The sequence below is a fragment of the Chlorocebus sabaeus genome, chromosome 11 (assembly GCF_047675955.1).
Source record: "Chlorocebus sabaeus isolate Y175 chromosome 11, mChlSab1.0.hap1, whole genome shotgun sequence".
Classification (NCBI taxonomy): domain Eukaryota; kingdom Metazoa; phylum Chordata; class Mammalia; order Primates; family Cercopithecidae; genus Chlorocebus; species Chlorocebus sabaeus.
The window spans coordinates 87,372,933-87,389,522 of NC_132914.1; the positions used below are offsets into that span (position 1 = coordinate 87,372,933).

Sequence of the window (16,590 nt, forward strand, 5' to 3'; positions counted from 1 at the left end):
TAGTGAGCACCTATTACGTGCTTTCTTGTTAGGAGCAGAGGATACAGTAATGAAGAATAAAGTATCTACTTTCTTGAAAATCTGAGTCTATCAGGGAGAGAGATAGCACTCCAATAGTGGATTAATTGTGATTATGAACATCTACTATAATGGGTAAGTACAGGATCGAGGAGCCTGTGCAATAGGGTAAAGGAAAAGTAGGGGATGGGATGAGCTGAGAAGTAAGCACCTAAGTAAAGATATTTGTACATGCAAAGGGCCTGGGGTAGAAAGGGATTTAGTCCTTTGGTAGAATTGAATGAAGGCTTGTGTGGCTGGGGAAAGGGAGAGAAGAAGCATGGGAGAGATTGGCAAAATGTCAGTTTGGAGAGATATGGAGGGACAAAATCATGCTGGGCATCACAATCTTGGAGAAAGGAAGGGGGAGTAGTTGAAAGGCTTTAAGCAGGCGAGCAACATGATAAACAGTACAGCTTAATGGGATTTTAATAAAGCATTATATTGTTGATTATAGAAGTAAGTTTCCTTCGGGGTTTTTTTCTTTAATTGAAGACATAGTTTTTCAATTTAATTTTTATTCTAATTTCTTTTGCAGATAGTAGAGAAGATAATTTGTATGTAATTGAAGGACCACATTCTACTTAGCTTGAAGTCATTGTGATAGGTAAGAATTTATAAATAGCAAATCTGCTGGATTTAGTTATCTGTCATATTGGAATTTAGAAGTGGCAGATCTCTTATCAGTGACCAAATACCAAATAACAGAAATATAACCTGATAATTTTTAAATTAAAAATACCCTGATATGTAACCGTGATGTAACTGAGGTGAATATCAAAATGTGTTTGCCATGTAGAAAAATAAAAAACATAACAGATTTTTCAGTTCTAAAAGAGAAGTGAAATTTCTAAAGGCTAATAATGTTACCTGAACACCTGGTTCAGACAACTAGCAATGGGGACTCAATGCAAATGAACAGGGAGGTCTCATAGAAAGGGGCTTCATACTAGATTAAACAAAGGCAGTCCAAACTCTAATATATATAAAGGATTTATTGTCGCAATAGTAGTAACACCCAAGTCGAAATTTTCTAGGACAGTCTTGTTATAAAATACTCTCTTACATTTTAGATACATTGATGCTTTCTAGGCAACCACGTCTCTCTCTTGTTTTAAGAAATAGGTCTAGTGGCATCAGGATTCTAATTTCTTCTTTGCTGTCACTACCTAGAATCTCCTCCTCCCCTCCTCCTTATCTTCCTCTTCCTCCTCATCTTCCTCCTCCTTCTCCTCCTCATCTTCCTCCTCATCCTTCTCTTCCTCCTTCTCCTCCTCCTTCTTCTCTCCTTCCCTATCTCATCTTGATAACCTGAACTCCAATCCCCAGGATGCCAATCCATTAGTTAAATGTCCAGTACAACTTGCCTTTGTTTTGTCACTGAAGATGACTCTTTCCTTTAGTCTTTTAGCCTTTCCAAGTCTGGCTATACAAATTCATGAATGGCTATGATTGTGTCAGAGGGATTAAAAACACCAAAAAAGATGAAGACTATAGGTTGAAGGAATTTTATTCCTGGTTTTATTAATATTACTATTAGTTAAATATCTTAGAGAATGTCAGTCGTATCATGAATTTAATTTGGGGTTGCAAAAGAAAGTGGAAAACGATCCACCTGGGTTTCCTTTTGTGATGTTCCAGGGAGCAGATTCTATTCATGAGGAGTAATAAGTGGGACAAGTCCTAAAGCGCTAAGAAGGTAGTGATGATGGTAGTGATCAAGTAGTCACCATTTTGGAAAGTGGATTATGTACCGTCTGTATGCTTAATGCTTTACAGACATTATCTCGTCTGATCTTCTCAACAACCAATCAATGCTGTTTTTATAGGTATTCTGGTATTACTGATGGAAAAAATGAGGTTTAGAGAGGTTAAAGAAATTTTTTAAAAGTCATTTCACTTGTAAATGAAAGAAGTGGGATCCTATGTCTGTCTAACCTGACTCCAGAGTCTATACTGTGGACCACTAACTATCAAGGGGTTAACAGTGGAGCTGATCTGTGGCCAAGAGATGTCTCTAGAGCTTGAATGTCCTTATTCCTTGGAGCAGCTTATTCATACTGCCCTAGCCTATTGTATCACTGTCTGTCCTTTTTCACTGAAACTGAGCTTGCTATGGTCTGGAAAAGCACAATGGTTTCTTTGGTGCAGCCTGTGGTTTTAGAGCTTACAGTGAGAAAAGCATGCAGATAAAACATAGAGCATCCTACTGAGACACAAGTCCAAGCAATGCTGCCATAGAGAGCCAGAAAAGCAAAATGGTTCCTAACCCTGGCAGGAAATAGCATGGACAAGTAAAGAAACAGGTTTGGCAGACCCTAAGATGGGAAAACTGTATGCCAGCGTGGAATTCCCCCAGTGACTATCATCAATCCCCCTTTTAGTAGTATGTGTAAAGACTCATGAGCATCAGATGTATTCAACATGAACAGCACAGCCTTAAATGTTTCTTTCCACAAGGACCAAAAACTTTACTATGGTTTTTGCGTCAGGACCTATTGTTAAATGAACTGATGTCTTTGAAGCACCTTTCAGTGCTTGAACAGTCAGAATTTTAATAATTGGGACGATAATCCCAGCATTTTGGAAGGCTGAGGCAGGGGGATCACTTGAGCCCAGGAATTCAATACCAACTGGGTAACATACCAAGTCTCCACCTCTACAAAAAATAAGAAAATTAGTCAGGTATGGTGGCTTGCACCTATAGTCCTAGCTATTTGGGAGGCTGAGACATGAGGATCATTTGAGCCTGGGAGGTTGAGGCTGCTGTGAGCTATGATTACACCATTGTATGCCAGCCTGGGCATCAGAGTGAGACCCTGTATCAAAAAAAGAGAGTTCTTTTCACTGATCGCTGATGATAAAACGTCATTTCTTCTAAAGATCAAAAGCTCCTGGTTTCAAATTAAAACTATGCCTGTATGTGCATGCAGTAGAATAAGAGACAACTAAAATGTTAATTCGTTCTCCTTTTAGTATCACACGGAGCTTACCTGGCATGTCATAAGCAGCAATTCTGAGGTTTCAAAAGAGCTTCTTGCTGAACTTCTTGTTCAGTTTGCCTCCACGCTTTCCCCTACCACCAGAAAATTTAAACAAAACAACCTGCTTTTGCCTGAATGACCTAGGTAACAACCTACTTTAGCTTGAGCTGCTTAGATATTTCAGCCAAAAATGGCTTATTTCCATGAGTCACCTGGATAATTGCATTACTCTGCTGGCCCACTTAGCTGGGTGGGCCAGCAGGTGTTAAGTGCAAGTGTCAACGAGTACTTCATTGTTTTCCACTCTATGGATAGTACTGTGACAGTTTCTTAGTGCCTGGAGAAGTACCTCTTAGATTCAATTTCAGCCCTTGGGCTTCCTTCTTTTAGATGGATCATCCTTGCTATGTGATGAAATAGTCCCCTTCTATCTCCATAGGGCAACTTTGTATCATGCATATATGTGTGTGTGTGTGTGTGTGTGTGTAGCTTTGTGGTTTTGAAGAAAAATTACTTCAACAAGTACTTCTTAAATACTTCCTGGCAGAGCGCTCTCTGTGGGAGATACAAAAGGAGATAAAGACAAGATATTTTCCTCAAGATACAGCTGTTTAAGGACACTGGCACATATGAACCATTAGAAAGTCTCTACATGTTTACTGTTGACCTATTTGGAAGTGTAATTAGAGTTGAAGAGGCTAAAATATTTGGAGAAATCTGTGGGAGGGCTTACCCTCCATTTCCTGAGGTATAGATGCATTGTCATTTTTTTTTTTTTTTTTTTTTTTGAGTAGAGTTTCACTCTTGTTGCCCAGGCTGGAGTGCAGTGGTACAATCTTAGCTCACTGTAACCTCCACCTCCCAGGTTCAAGCGATTCTCCTGCCTCAGCCTCCTGAGTAGCTGGGATTACATGTGTCACCACGCCCAGCTAGTTTTTGTATTTTTAATAGAGATGGAGTTTCTCCATGTTGGTCAGGCTGGTCTCGAACTCCCGACCTAAGGTGATCCACTTGCCTTGGCCTCCCAAAGTGCTGGCATTACAGGCATAAGCCACCATGCCCGGCCGCATTGTCTTTTTTTTTTTTTCTCCCTGCAAATGTATTATATGGTTTACTCTGACAACATATAACCTAATTTTCTAGAATGGCATCACTGAAGAAAGATAGTTGTATGCCTCATTTAGAGGGTAACTCAGGGTTCGTGGTTCTCCAAAGGAAAGACGGCAGACAGTTTTGGCTGCAAAAACACTTGAGGTATTTAGAAAAAAATCCACACTGTATACTTTACTTTTATGACCGAGTTTTTTAGATGCTTTTGAGAACACAAAATAAATAGAAAACACATACAGGAAAAGAAAAAAAAAAAAACTTGCCTCATGTGGAACAATCAACATTGTAAAACTAAACTTTAACTAATTTTTTGAAACCTATTTATATGTAAAAAAAAATTAGTGCCCTAGCTTCAGTTTTAAATTTCATAAAATTTGACGTCATGAAATAAAAAGGCAACTTTCTCTGCTTTTTTATTTCCCTTTTCCCTGATTATAAAAGAACAGATTTTAAAATTAAGTGGAAAGACCAAATTTTTTTATTTTTATTTTTTATTTTTAAGTAGATATTTGAACTTTGATGTAAGAGCTCACCACTTCTATGCTTACAGTGTTTAAATTCTCTGGCATGAAACTTTTAGGCTTGAAATAAATGTCACTAACATGATTTTGAAGGTCAGGCTGGTGAACCACCAAAAATGTCTGACAGCTCCAAAATAGAGTATTTACATCTGGCTCATGGCATCGTGCTCTTTGCTATGATGTAGTCGGGTTGAATAAGTGGAGCAGTGTGAACTGAACCTCCGTAGAACTTGACATTTGACCCCAGAGGTCTATATGCATCATTTTATTCTCTATCCCCTCCTGCCTCCCTCCATGTGGGCAGAAGAGACATAAAAATCCACTGACTTTCTGCAGGAACGCTTGGCCTGGTTTCCCTGTAATACCTGTTTATACATGAATCAACCCAAAATTAACTTCAGGGACAGCAGGATATGCCTGACCTTGTGAATTAAAGTATGAAATGCACTAGAAATATGATTAACCAGATTTCTTGGTAAATGGGTTGTTCTGTTTAGCTGGAGTTCTGGTTGTTTAAGAATGAGTTCTATTGCTATTTTTATTTTCGTACTTCTTATTTAATTGGCATTACAAAATGTTATTAGCTTTCTTATCATTGGAAACATGGTTATTAAATGCTACTTGATCTTCCTTGATGACTCTGATGTTATGACATCCTTACATGATCATTCCAAACATCATTAATCTAAAGATCATAGTAGACATTCAGAAAAATGACAAGGTTGAGGACTAGGATTGAGGAAAATGGGATGGGGAACGGAGGGCATGGGCAGAGGGTAGTTTAGTTTTAGTTAACTGGGATTATACTGCAGAGGATGTTCCTGATAACTGATTTCAAAGCTTTCAGTAATGTGTCCTGTTTACATTTAAGCTAGATTCTAATAGAAAACCCTAAAGAATTTGTCATATTTTTGTATGAGATCACCTCTTAAAACAAGCAAAATAAATTCATTCCATTTCTAAATTCATTTGATAAAAGAAGAATACATGCAAACTAGGTGAAACAAGTTTGGAAAATAATCAATATTATGCCTGGGGCCTTTAGAGTACTGTTCTAAAAGTATAATATGCCACCATTTTTTAAAACTACATTTTTGGGGTACAAGCAAAAAAATGAAGGAATCTGAAGTCTGACTTACCCTCTTGTCACTAACCTTTGGTTTGTAGGTTGAGAGAAGCATTAAAATAAACCTACCTGCTGAACTGTATTCTTGCAGCAGCCAGAAATGGGAAATGTTAGGGAATAGCAAATAGTTGCAGGGCACTCTGAGAGATTACTTATAAATCCAGATATATGTCAGACTATTAGAATAATTGAAAGTCCAGTGAATCAGAGAGATAAAAGGAAAGTCTCTTGAACATGATGTATAACTCTGTGCAGAGTTTTAAATGCCATTCAGCAAGACATTCCAAAGTGTCTACTGTGAATGAACATTTAGAAAGACTATACTTTTTCTTTTTAATTGAGATACCTATCTGTGTCCTCGGTAACACAACTATTCCTTTGGCCTGTTAATTATAAAAAATAGTCCCTACCTCTTCTGAATTCTGCATACTTTCTTTAAAGACACTGCAAAGCATGTGAAGCTACTAAGATTTAATGCATTCTTTACCTTAAAGCAAGCACCGATTGGCGGCCTGGAGTTCACACAGAGATAAAGAACGAGAAGGACCATGAGAAGTCATGTGACAAAGAGGTCAGAGCATTCAATCCCAGAGAACTGGAATTGAAAATAAGTTCTGCCATTTTCCCACTATGTGACTTTGGGCCAGTTACATAGTATTCGTGAATTTCAGTTTTCCTCTGATGCAAAATGAGGTTAATGGTAATTGTTTTAATGACTCAATTATAACCATATAATTATCTGTATATTTATGGCTCTATATATTTAAAATACCTTTTAAATACTTGGCACAGTATAAGTACCCAATATTTCTCTTAATTTTGAGATAACAGGTTATAACAAATTTAAGATAACAGACTATAAACCTGAAGAAATCAGGTTTCCAAAAGACCGGTGATCCATCTGAAGTAGATGAGTAAATGGTGACATTCATGCACCCAGTTGCTAAATCATCCATCAGTCCTTGAATAAGGCACATGCTTACTGGCTTGCTGAGATTTTTCCAGCGTCCAAAATAGACAGAAGCAAGACTTAACTTATGTTTTCTCACTCCTAGTCCAATGCTTCTTCATGATATTCAAAACAAAAATCCTTACGGCTGAGAAAAAACGAGAAGGGCAAGTTTAGATATTTAGAATATTTTAGAATTTCATTTGAGATGAGAGGTGGAGAATTTTCTGATGGCATGTTCTGATAAAATGGGTGTGAATCAGAACTGTTATTTGTCAAGAAAGTAGATTTCCATTATAATCTCTGATACTAGATGCCCATGAATGGTGGATCAGTTAAAGAAAATGTGGTGCATATATACCACGGAATACCACACAGGCATACAAAGAATGAGATCATGTCCTTTATAGCAACATAGATGCAGCTGGAGGCTATAATCCTAAGTGAATTAGTGTAGAAACAGAAATCCAAATACCACATGTTCTCACATGTAAGTGGGAGCTAAACAATGAGTACACAGAGACACAGAGATGGGAACAATAAACACTGGGAATTCCAAAAGAGTGGAGGGAAGGAGGAGGGAACACAGTACCTGTTTGGTACTATGTTCACCACTTGGGCAATGGGTTGACTAGAAGCCTGAACCTCATGTAGAAGAAATAGTGAAAACAGGGCAAATCGACTGTGACTGGTAGGAGCTTATCATGTAGTTGGAATAATGAAACATTTGCCAAAGTAAATCCAAAACATCTGCAAAGCTGCCGATTAAGTACAAATTGATAAATCATTATGTATAAGGGTGATTCATAATCCTGGAGATAATAAAAATTAACTCTTACAGTTCATTTGTCCATTTTGTGCTGGGAAAGTCACTGAGGTTTCTGGATTCCTTTCAACTCATTTATAAATGGGTGAGACATGACCAAGCTTTATCACTTTTATATAAATCACTTTTATTATTTGAGACATACCTTTTAGGATTCTACTTTTAAATTCTATCATCACCACTTGTCTTCCTCTCGCCTTCAGTTCCCAACACACACACACACACACACACACACACCCCATATTTGAATATTACTTGATGGGAGAAATGAACAACTATGTTAACGAATAGGTGAGTTATTGCAAGCTTTGCATAAACAAGAGTTGAATCCCAGTAGGTATTACAGGCTTTTCATCTACCCTTTGATTCTCCCTTCTACCATCACATATAGAATAAGCAAAGGTCTTCTGATGAAAAGTTGCAAATATGTGGCAAAATAGAAAAGATGGAACACTGATGAAGAGTATTCTAATATTAGTTTTGCTGAAGAGCTGGTGTGATTAGAGGCAATAATAAGTTTGAATTTTCATAGGTAAAATGAGCCACATTTGGCCATTCTTTGAAATGTTCAACCAACGTAGATTGTTATACTCACATCCCATTTTGCATTATATGGTCGTGGTTAGGATTAGCAAAACACTTGTGGGGAGCTGCCTGTTTCAATGACTGGAGATTTGAATTGCTCAGAACGATTGCTTTTGAGATTGCCAGTTCTACTTTGAAACTAGACTTATTAACACAAACATCCAAGATGTACCTTGAGGCCCCCTTGAGAATTACTTGTCTGCAGCTATTTATTCATTATTTGATCATGAACTGGTAACATGTCAGACATGGAGAAGAAATTGTGTTGCTTTGCTGTAAAGACAGAAAAGTCAACTATCTGTTAAATGAAAATGTGTAAGTATGAGAGCTATTTCTCTTGGACTCAATATTTTCTTTAAAATTTTTAAGAAGCAGGTGGGTTATCAATGTTGAAAGCTAATGTGTGTGTGTGTGCGTGTGTGTGTAATTAGATTTCTCATCGCCTCCTTTTGTCCTGAGAGACACTTTCCCTTCATCCTATATCATCATACTATTTTCACAGGAACAGAATATCATCTTTTTCTTTTTAACTCCCTGTCAAAACCTGATCATTTACTTGCCTGAGTTGAGTAGCCATTAATGTGAGATATTTTATTAACTAGTTCTATGATTTGGGAATATCATTCAACTTCCTTTTCTTTCAGTTTGAAGGAAAGAGTTAGATTAGATAATATTTAAGCAGTTTCAACACTCTATGCCTCTACAAAATAACAAAATTTGAATTCACTCACTTGAATGTACCATAAACAGTTGTGGGAGTGAATAGCTATGGAGTGCCCATTAAGTGTGTCCAGCATAATTATGTTTCTTAGCTTGTCGTCACCGTGGTTGATGGGCAGAGAGCAGGTATTCTATTTCGTTAACATGTACCCTTGGTCCTCAACCCTGGTTATCTAAAATTGTAATCTACATAGAGTGGTTGCTCAATTTCAGACTGTCTTACGTTTGAAAAATATGATAGAGTCACCCTTGTGGGTAGAGGAGTGAAAAGAATTGCTCCTCCAATGGTTTTAATCTGTGACTTTGGATGTGCAGGCACTATTACTAGAATTCTCGTAGGATTTGAAAAAATCTGCATCTTCTAACAATATTGCAGTGGGTGATGGTGATTTGAAACTTGTCCAAAGTCACACAGCTGGTAAGTGTGAGATGCAGTACTAGTAGCCAGGCCTCTGATGTTAACAGTTGCTGAAACCTTCCATGATCCCATCATGGCAGCCATAACTCTCTTCTCTGTGCTGTCATGGTATTTTATTCCTACTACTAGCATAGAACTTATGATACTACATTGATTTTTGTATGCTACGCCCCTAAGATGTGCCTGGTACATAGTAGCCACTAAAAAAATAGTTTGTCAGTTGAGTATTTGAATGCATATGTAAGTGTCTGCTTGCACCAAACAGCTGTAAGTTCCTTAAATAATGGACCAGATCCTGTATGTTGTTATATCCCGAGTTCTTCAGACAGTGCCTGACACCTTGCTGGTACTCAACAAATATTTGTTGAATTGAACTAGATTCTTACCAAATGTAGTTCAGGGCTGCTTGTACTTCACTAACATCACCTCCCATGCTTTTAAAAAACAAATCACATCCTTCCTTTTATTTCTATGTCGTTTTTACTTTTCCCTTTCCTTCCTCTTCTTCTTTCCCTATCTTTCTTTATCTGCTTCTGTTCTTTCACTTTAATGACTTAATTTATATAATTTATATCCCATGCCTCTTCTTCTTCTTCTTCTTTTTTTTTTTTTTTTTTGAGTCGGACTCTCACTCTGTAGCCCAGGCTGGAGTACTGTGTGGCGATCTGGGCTCACTGCAAGCTCTGCCTCCCAGGTTCACGCCATTCTCCTGCCTCAGCCTCCCGAGTAGCTGGGACTACAGGAGCCCGCCACCACGCCCGGCTAATTTTTTGTAATTTTAGTAGAGCTGGGGTTTCACCATATTAGCCAGGATGTTCTCGATCTCCTGACCTAGTGATCCATCTGCCTCGGCCTCCCAAGGTAATGGGATTACAGGCGTGAGCCACAGCGCCTGGCCATCCCATGCCTCTTCTATGCACTTACTACCTTGAAGGCTTGGTGAAAATGCTGATAGACAGTTGTCACTGTGTTGAGTCATGAAGTCGATCTGAAGTGAGATGAGCTAAGCTCTATGCCAGAAGGCACCTTTTTTGTATGTGTATACTATTGTGTAGGAGGCAAGAGGAATATAAAAATCTACAAACTTGGGTTGAGGTATTGAGGAAAGTGGCTGACTCCTTAATGCTTTTCATTGTCCAATTTGTGGCTGAGAAAGCAACATTCCTGGGAAACATTCAAAGCACCAGATGCTGTTTATTAGTGATTCAGCATTAATGCCCATGGCTAAGGCACAGGCATTCGAATTCCAGTTCACCTTTTAACCTATTTTGTACGAATAGACCTCACGAACAGTTGTGGCTATTTTTTAACTGGCAAGATTGTATTTGATTATGCCTAAAGACCAATTGTTGTTTTATTAGGATTAAAGGAGCCTGCATTTCTTTATGAATATTTCTGCCCCATCGTAATGCAATAGAATATGGCACCACAACATGACTTTCCAGCTTGCCATAAATCTGAAAACTTAAAAATTGCATAAACTGCTGCATTCTTCTCAGTTTGTCTGGTCTCTTCTTCAGTTCTTAAAACAAGAAATTACTTTCTTTCAATTCTCTCTTCTTGGGCTCACTCAGTTCCCCTGGTGGCATTAATTTATTGATTTTCAAAATATAAATCCATGTTCATTTCTGACTCAACATTAATTTGTCTGCTCTTCTTTTCCATTCAGTTCTTCTTTGGACCATTCCATTAAATCTGGAAAATGTTCTGTTGGTCTTAGCAGATGCCTTCTTATTATGAGGTCCCAGCTTCTGGTTCTGTCTCCTCAAACATTCAACTCCATTTCATAGCTGCATCAATTTAACGGCTTTCTGAAACTCTATGTTAAATAGCTCTTCTAGGAAGGAAAAGCATATAGGTTACATTGTAAATCTAAAAATGACAAGCATTATAATTTTACCTAGTTTTTACTGCAGTGCCTTATGTAGCATTTAAGATCACTAATTGGAACTGATTTTCATTTCTCCCCATCTTCTCTAATTCATCACAAAAGATAACACTGGAGTGATTACCTTACCTACTTACTGGATTCCAATAATGGACTTATGATGTTGGAAGGCATGTATTTTGATGATTCATAAATATACCTCAAGATTATAATTATTGACAAAATGAGATCTATGTAATTAATGACCTATATAGACCATAAATTTCCTTACTCATTTTCAAATCTTTGCGAAGCATTCATTTTAGTGACTTTTAATTCCTGGTCAATTCTTTGGAAGGTTTGACCTGGAAGGGACCTGAAGAGTCATCTAGTTTTAGCTCTGTGATTTATTGATAAGGGCCTCAGGGGAAACAGCATGTGTATGTTTTAAAGTCATCTAGTGACTGGTAGCAGAGGCCATAGTGGGTCTCAATTTCAGTTACACATTAGAGTCACCTGAAAAGCTTTCTAAAATGCTTATGTCCGAGCTTACTACAGAGAACTTGATTTAATTGTTCTGGGGTTGTCCTGTCCATTGAGATTTTTTAAAACCTTGTTGTATAATTCTAATGGACAATTCTAATTGGAGTAGCAGTCTAGTGGTTTAGAACTCAGGATTAGAAGACAGAAAGAGTTAGCTTACTTATCCTATCTAAGCTTCATTTTTCATTTATTCATCTTTAAGATGGGGTAATGTGATATTTTCCTTACAGCTTTGTACTGATAGTTGAATGAGCGAACACAGTTGGAAAGCTGATCACAGGGTCTGGCAGCTTGGCTGAGTCACCTGACTCCTAGGATAATGTACTTTTGTGTTGCTTCTGCAATTCTTTCCTTTCCTTTCTGATCTGATGGTCATCTGCTTGCTTCTCTCCATTCCTTGGCTTTATTTCTTGTGTTTTCAGAGCTGTGGAGCCAAAACTGTGACAAGACTGTCCACTTTTGCACAGTGAAAGCCCACGTTTATTTTCTAAAGATTCTGGTCGTAATTTTGTGCTCAGAGTTACTTTCTCTAGTTTCCAACACCCTGAGATAGTCTTGCATGTTTTTGCATGACTAATTTAATATCTGGTGGTGATACATTGGAAATTCTCTTGCATGACCCTCTGCTCTCATTCTTGGATTAGAGTAGAGAAGGTGTTTGTGTTGCATGTTCTTGTTACCCTGAAACACCCTTTGTTATCCTCCTTTGTATTGTTGTTGGTTTAGTTGTCTTTCTCACTCCAATGTTTGCTGCTGCAGGATGGGGCTAATGTAAATTCTACTCACCATGATATTCTTGAAGACTGCTAAAATGCCTATCACATAGGTGCCAGGCATTCAAAAATTGAAAAATATGGAAATAAGTTGTAGGATGCTAAGATAATGATTGCTTCGTTTTCTAAGAATCTTAACTGAAGAAAATATGAATGGAATATCTTGCTGGTTGCCTTCAGACTCACAGAAAAGTCTAAAATGTTTGACTGATATGCTCCACAGAGACCAGCAAACTGGTGTGCATGAGACATACAGAATGACATAGACTTCAATTTATTTTTTTTTTTTTCTATGACGAAATAGCTGGTTCTAGTCAGAGTCACTAAGTCTCCAGTCTTTACCTTTCTTTGAGCATCTGTAAGAGGTTCTCTATCCTAAGCAGTAGGCAGAAAGTTCTGCTATGCTGAAAGTACTAGGTTTCACACTTGGCCCAATAGCTAGGGAGGCCTTGATGAGGTAAAGGGTTGTTACGCTTAATTTTCTAGAGTGAATAAAGCCCAAGTGCTGTGGAGTTAAGTCATGCAACTTGTAAAATAATTTTTTAAAATTGTAAATTGCCAATGTATAATTGTATAAATTTATCGAATAAAAGTGATTATGATTTATGGATACAATGTAAAATATCATTAATCAAGTGAATTAACATATCCATCACCTCAAATACTTAATACTTTGAGTGGTGAGAACATTTGAAATTTTTTCTTTTAGCAATTTTTAAATGTATAATACTCTATTATTAGCATAGAACTGAAAAAAATCTATTATCTTTCTTGCCTGAGATTTTGTGCCCTTTGACTCCCATCCCTGGCCTCTGTAACCCCCATTGTATTCTCTGCTTGTGATGTGGGTTGTTTTGTATTCCACATATAAGTGAGAACATGTCTCTTTGTCTTTCTGTGCCTGGTTTATGTCTCTTACCATAGTGTTCTCCAATTCCCTCCATGTTGCTGTGAATGACAGAATTTTCTTTTTTTAAGGTTGAATAGTACACCACATTTTCTTGGTCCATTCCTTCATTGATGAACACTTAGGTTGATTCCATAATTTGGCCATTGTGATTAGTGCTGCAATGAACATGAGAATGAAGATGTCTCTTCATCAAACTGATTTGAAATCTTTTGAGTAAATACCCAGAAGTGGAATTGCTGGATCATATGGTAATTCCATTTTTAGTTTCTTGAGGAATGCCCATTCAGTTTTCCATAATGGCTGTGCTAATTTACATTCCCACTAACAGTGTACAACAATTCCCTTTTCTGCACATCTTTGCCAACACAACATTTGTTATCTTTCATCAACAGATATATAAAAAGATGTTCAACATTGCTAATCATTAGTGAAATGCAAATTAAAACCACAATGAGGTATAATTTCACACCTGTCAGAATGGTGTTTATCAAGAAGTCATGCAACTTTTAAAAGGCTTTTGGAATTAATCTTTTGTTTCTGGAGAAATAAATACTTTTGTCATTTATCAATCTCAAATTTTTATTTTATACCTGGCAAATGAACAAGTGATGTTTTGTTTTACTCTATTAAAACCTTGAGAAGAAAATTGCAATATGATGAATTTTAAAATAAAATAGACCCAGGAGAAAAATTCCAAAGGAGTAAAAATATTTCAGTTAATGACAAGGGAAATTATTTCAGTAATAATGCTATTGGGATTAAAAGAAGAGTTGTTAGATCTTAGGATGTTGTCATCTTAGCATGCCTTGTAGTATTAAATTGTTTGTAGTATATAGTGTCATTAAAGTAGAGCTGGAAACCTCTACCTATTTACCTTTTTTGTTTTCAAGTGTGCTTGTGCTTATTAGTTTAATAGTATTATTTAGGCTAGTGTGGGTGAACTAAGAATAAATTTATTTTCCAACACTTGGTGTGTAGTAAAAATTTGCTTTTGCCCTAGTGAAAAATTGGAGTGAGGAATGTGCGTAGTTTTGTCTGCAAACCTTTTTCCTGTGAAAATATTTATACAATAGAAGCTAGAGGACAGGTGGAGCTTTGAGTTCTATTCGTACTCTGCCAGGATTTCATTAGATTTAGACTTGACTTTCATTTCCCTTGACTGCTTTTAAGATGTGTAAAATTGCTCTGAAGACATTCAATGACAGCCAGGCTCCTTAAAAGATGTCTTTAAAAGTAGAAGACTTCTGCAGTTGTAAGACATAAGAAAACAGAAAAAAAAATGGGAAGACCATGATATTCAACAACTTAGTGAACCCAAGAAGCATTTTGTGGTATGTACTCCTTGAGAGAGGTTAGGTTATGCTGCAAACATATAACTCTCAGATACCGCTCACTTAAAACTGAAATGGTTTCTTGCTTTCCATGGATGGTTGACTGTGATCTCTGTCCTCACATCATTGTTGTGCGTCCTTGCTGATTTAGCCATTATACAGAATGTTGCTGTTTATTATGGGAGAGGCAAAAGCACATGTGGCAAGGTGCACTATGTCTCTTCAAGTTTGAAAATGACATGACATTTAACATTCATTTATTAGCCAAAAAAAAAAAGGTCAAATGTGAATTCATCAGGATGAGGCAGTACCATCCTAATGTAATGGAAAATGTATGAAAATTATTATTTGTGAACGGGCTAAGACCTCAGGTACCCACAAAAGTCTCATTCATTATCAATTTCAAATCGAGTCTCAAATGTAATTATTAAGATATATTTATTAGCCCTCACTCTGTGCTCACCTAGAGGGCCTTGATTTATAAAAAGTGTATATAAGCCTTAGTTGTTCAACCAACATGTCTGCCTGAAACCTGTACAGGAGATGGTACTTTGCTGGACCCTGACTCCAAGGCAATGGTATCCCTATCTATGGTGCATCTGTAGACAGACTAGCGCTGCCAATAAGAGGACCTAGGCAAGAATGAGCTAGTAGAATTTGTGGATGCATATCTTTTGTTTTTAAATTTTACTTTAAGTTCTGGGATACACATGCAGAACGTACCGGTTTGTTACATAGGCATACATGTGCCATGGTGGTTTGCTGCACTTATCAACCCGTCATCTAGGTTTTAAGCCCCACATGCATTAGGTATTTGTACTAATGCTCTCCCTCCCCTTGCCCCTCAACTCCTGACAGGCCCTGGTGTGTGATGTTCCCCTCTCTGTGTTCACGTGTTCTCATTGGTCAGCTCCCACTTACGAGTGAGAACATGTGGTGTTTGATTTTCCGTTCATGTGTTAGTTTGCTGAGAATGATGGCTTCCAGCGTAATCCATATCTCTGTAAAGACATGAACCCATTCTTTTTTATGGCTGCATAGTATTCTATGGTGTATATGTGCCACATTTTCTTTATCCAGTCTATCATTCATGGGCATTTGGGTTGGTTCCAAGTCCTTGGTATTGTAAATAGTGCTCCGATAAATATATGTATGCATGTGTCTTTATAGTAGAATGATTTATAATCTTTTGGATATATACTGGGTCAAATGGTATTTCTGGTTCTAGATCTTTGAGGAGACGCCACAGTGTCTTTCACAATGGTGGAACTAATTTACACTCCCACCAACAATGTAAAAGCATTCCTATTTCTTGTGGTTGGATATCTTAAGCCAGCCTTAGCAGTGATGTGGGGATTACAGAAGAGGTGAATTTCAATCGGTGAAAGACCATTGGACATTTTCTAAGTAAAAACTCAAGGTAACTGGGTGCGATTGCTTTTTTTTCTTTCTCTCTCTCTCTTTTTTTTCCCTTTTTTCTCTCTTTTTTTTTTTTGAGATGGAGTCTTGCTCTGTAGCCCAGGCTGCAGTGCAGTGGCACGATCTTGGCTCACTGCAAACTCCACCTCCCAGATTCATACCATTCTCCTACCTCAGCCTCTCCAGTAGCTGGGACTACAGGCGTCTGCCACCACGACTGGCTAATTTTTTGTATTTTTAGTAGAGACGGGGTTTCACCGTGTTAGCCAGGATGGTCTTGATCTCCTGACCACGTGATCCACCCGCCTCGGCCTCCCAAAGTGCTAGGATTACAGGCATGAGCCACCGTGCCTGGCCTCTGGCCTCTTTTCTTTTCTTCTTTTCTTTTCTTTCTTTTTTTTTTTCTTTTCTTTTCTTTTCTTTTCTTTTCTTTTCTTTCCTTTTCCTTTCC

At 37.6% G+C, this 16,590-nt stretch overlaps 2 long non-coding RNA genes across 3 annotated transcripts in view; one reads left to right on the top strand and one right to left on the bottom strand.

Annotated features, from left to right (window-relative positions):
* LOC103238839 (uncharacterized) overlaps positions 1 to 16,590 on the top strand; it is a 26,126-nt gene continuing 9,536 nt past the window's right edge. Inside the window, exons 1-2 of the long non-coding RNA XR_005239914.2 lie at positions 1 to 153; positions 596 to 664. This is a non-coding gene — a long non-coding RNA (uncharacterized lncRNA). The remainder of the gene's footprint in view (positions 154 to 595; positions 665 to 16,590) is intronic.
* The window catches only part of LOC140712871 (uncharacterized), a 20,565-nt gene continuing 14,328 nt past the window's right edge, over positions 10,354 to 16,590 (bottom strand). For both annotated transcript variants that reach the window (XR_012094679.1, XR_012094680.1), the window contains exons 2-3: positions 13,399 to 13,544; positions 10,354 to 11,133 (exon numbers count right to left, since the gene is read on the bottom strand). This is a non-coding gene — a long non-coding RNA (uncharacterized lncRNA). The remainder of the gene's footprint in view (positions 11,134 to 13,398; positions 13,545 to 16,590) is intronic.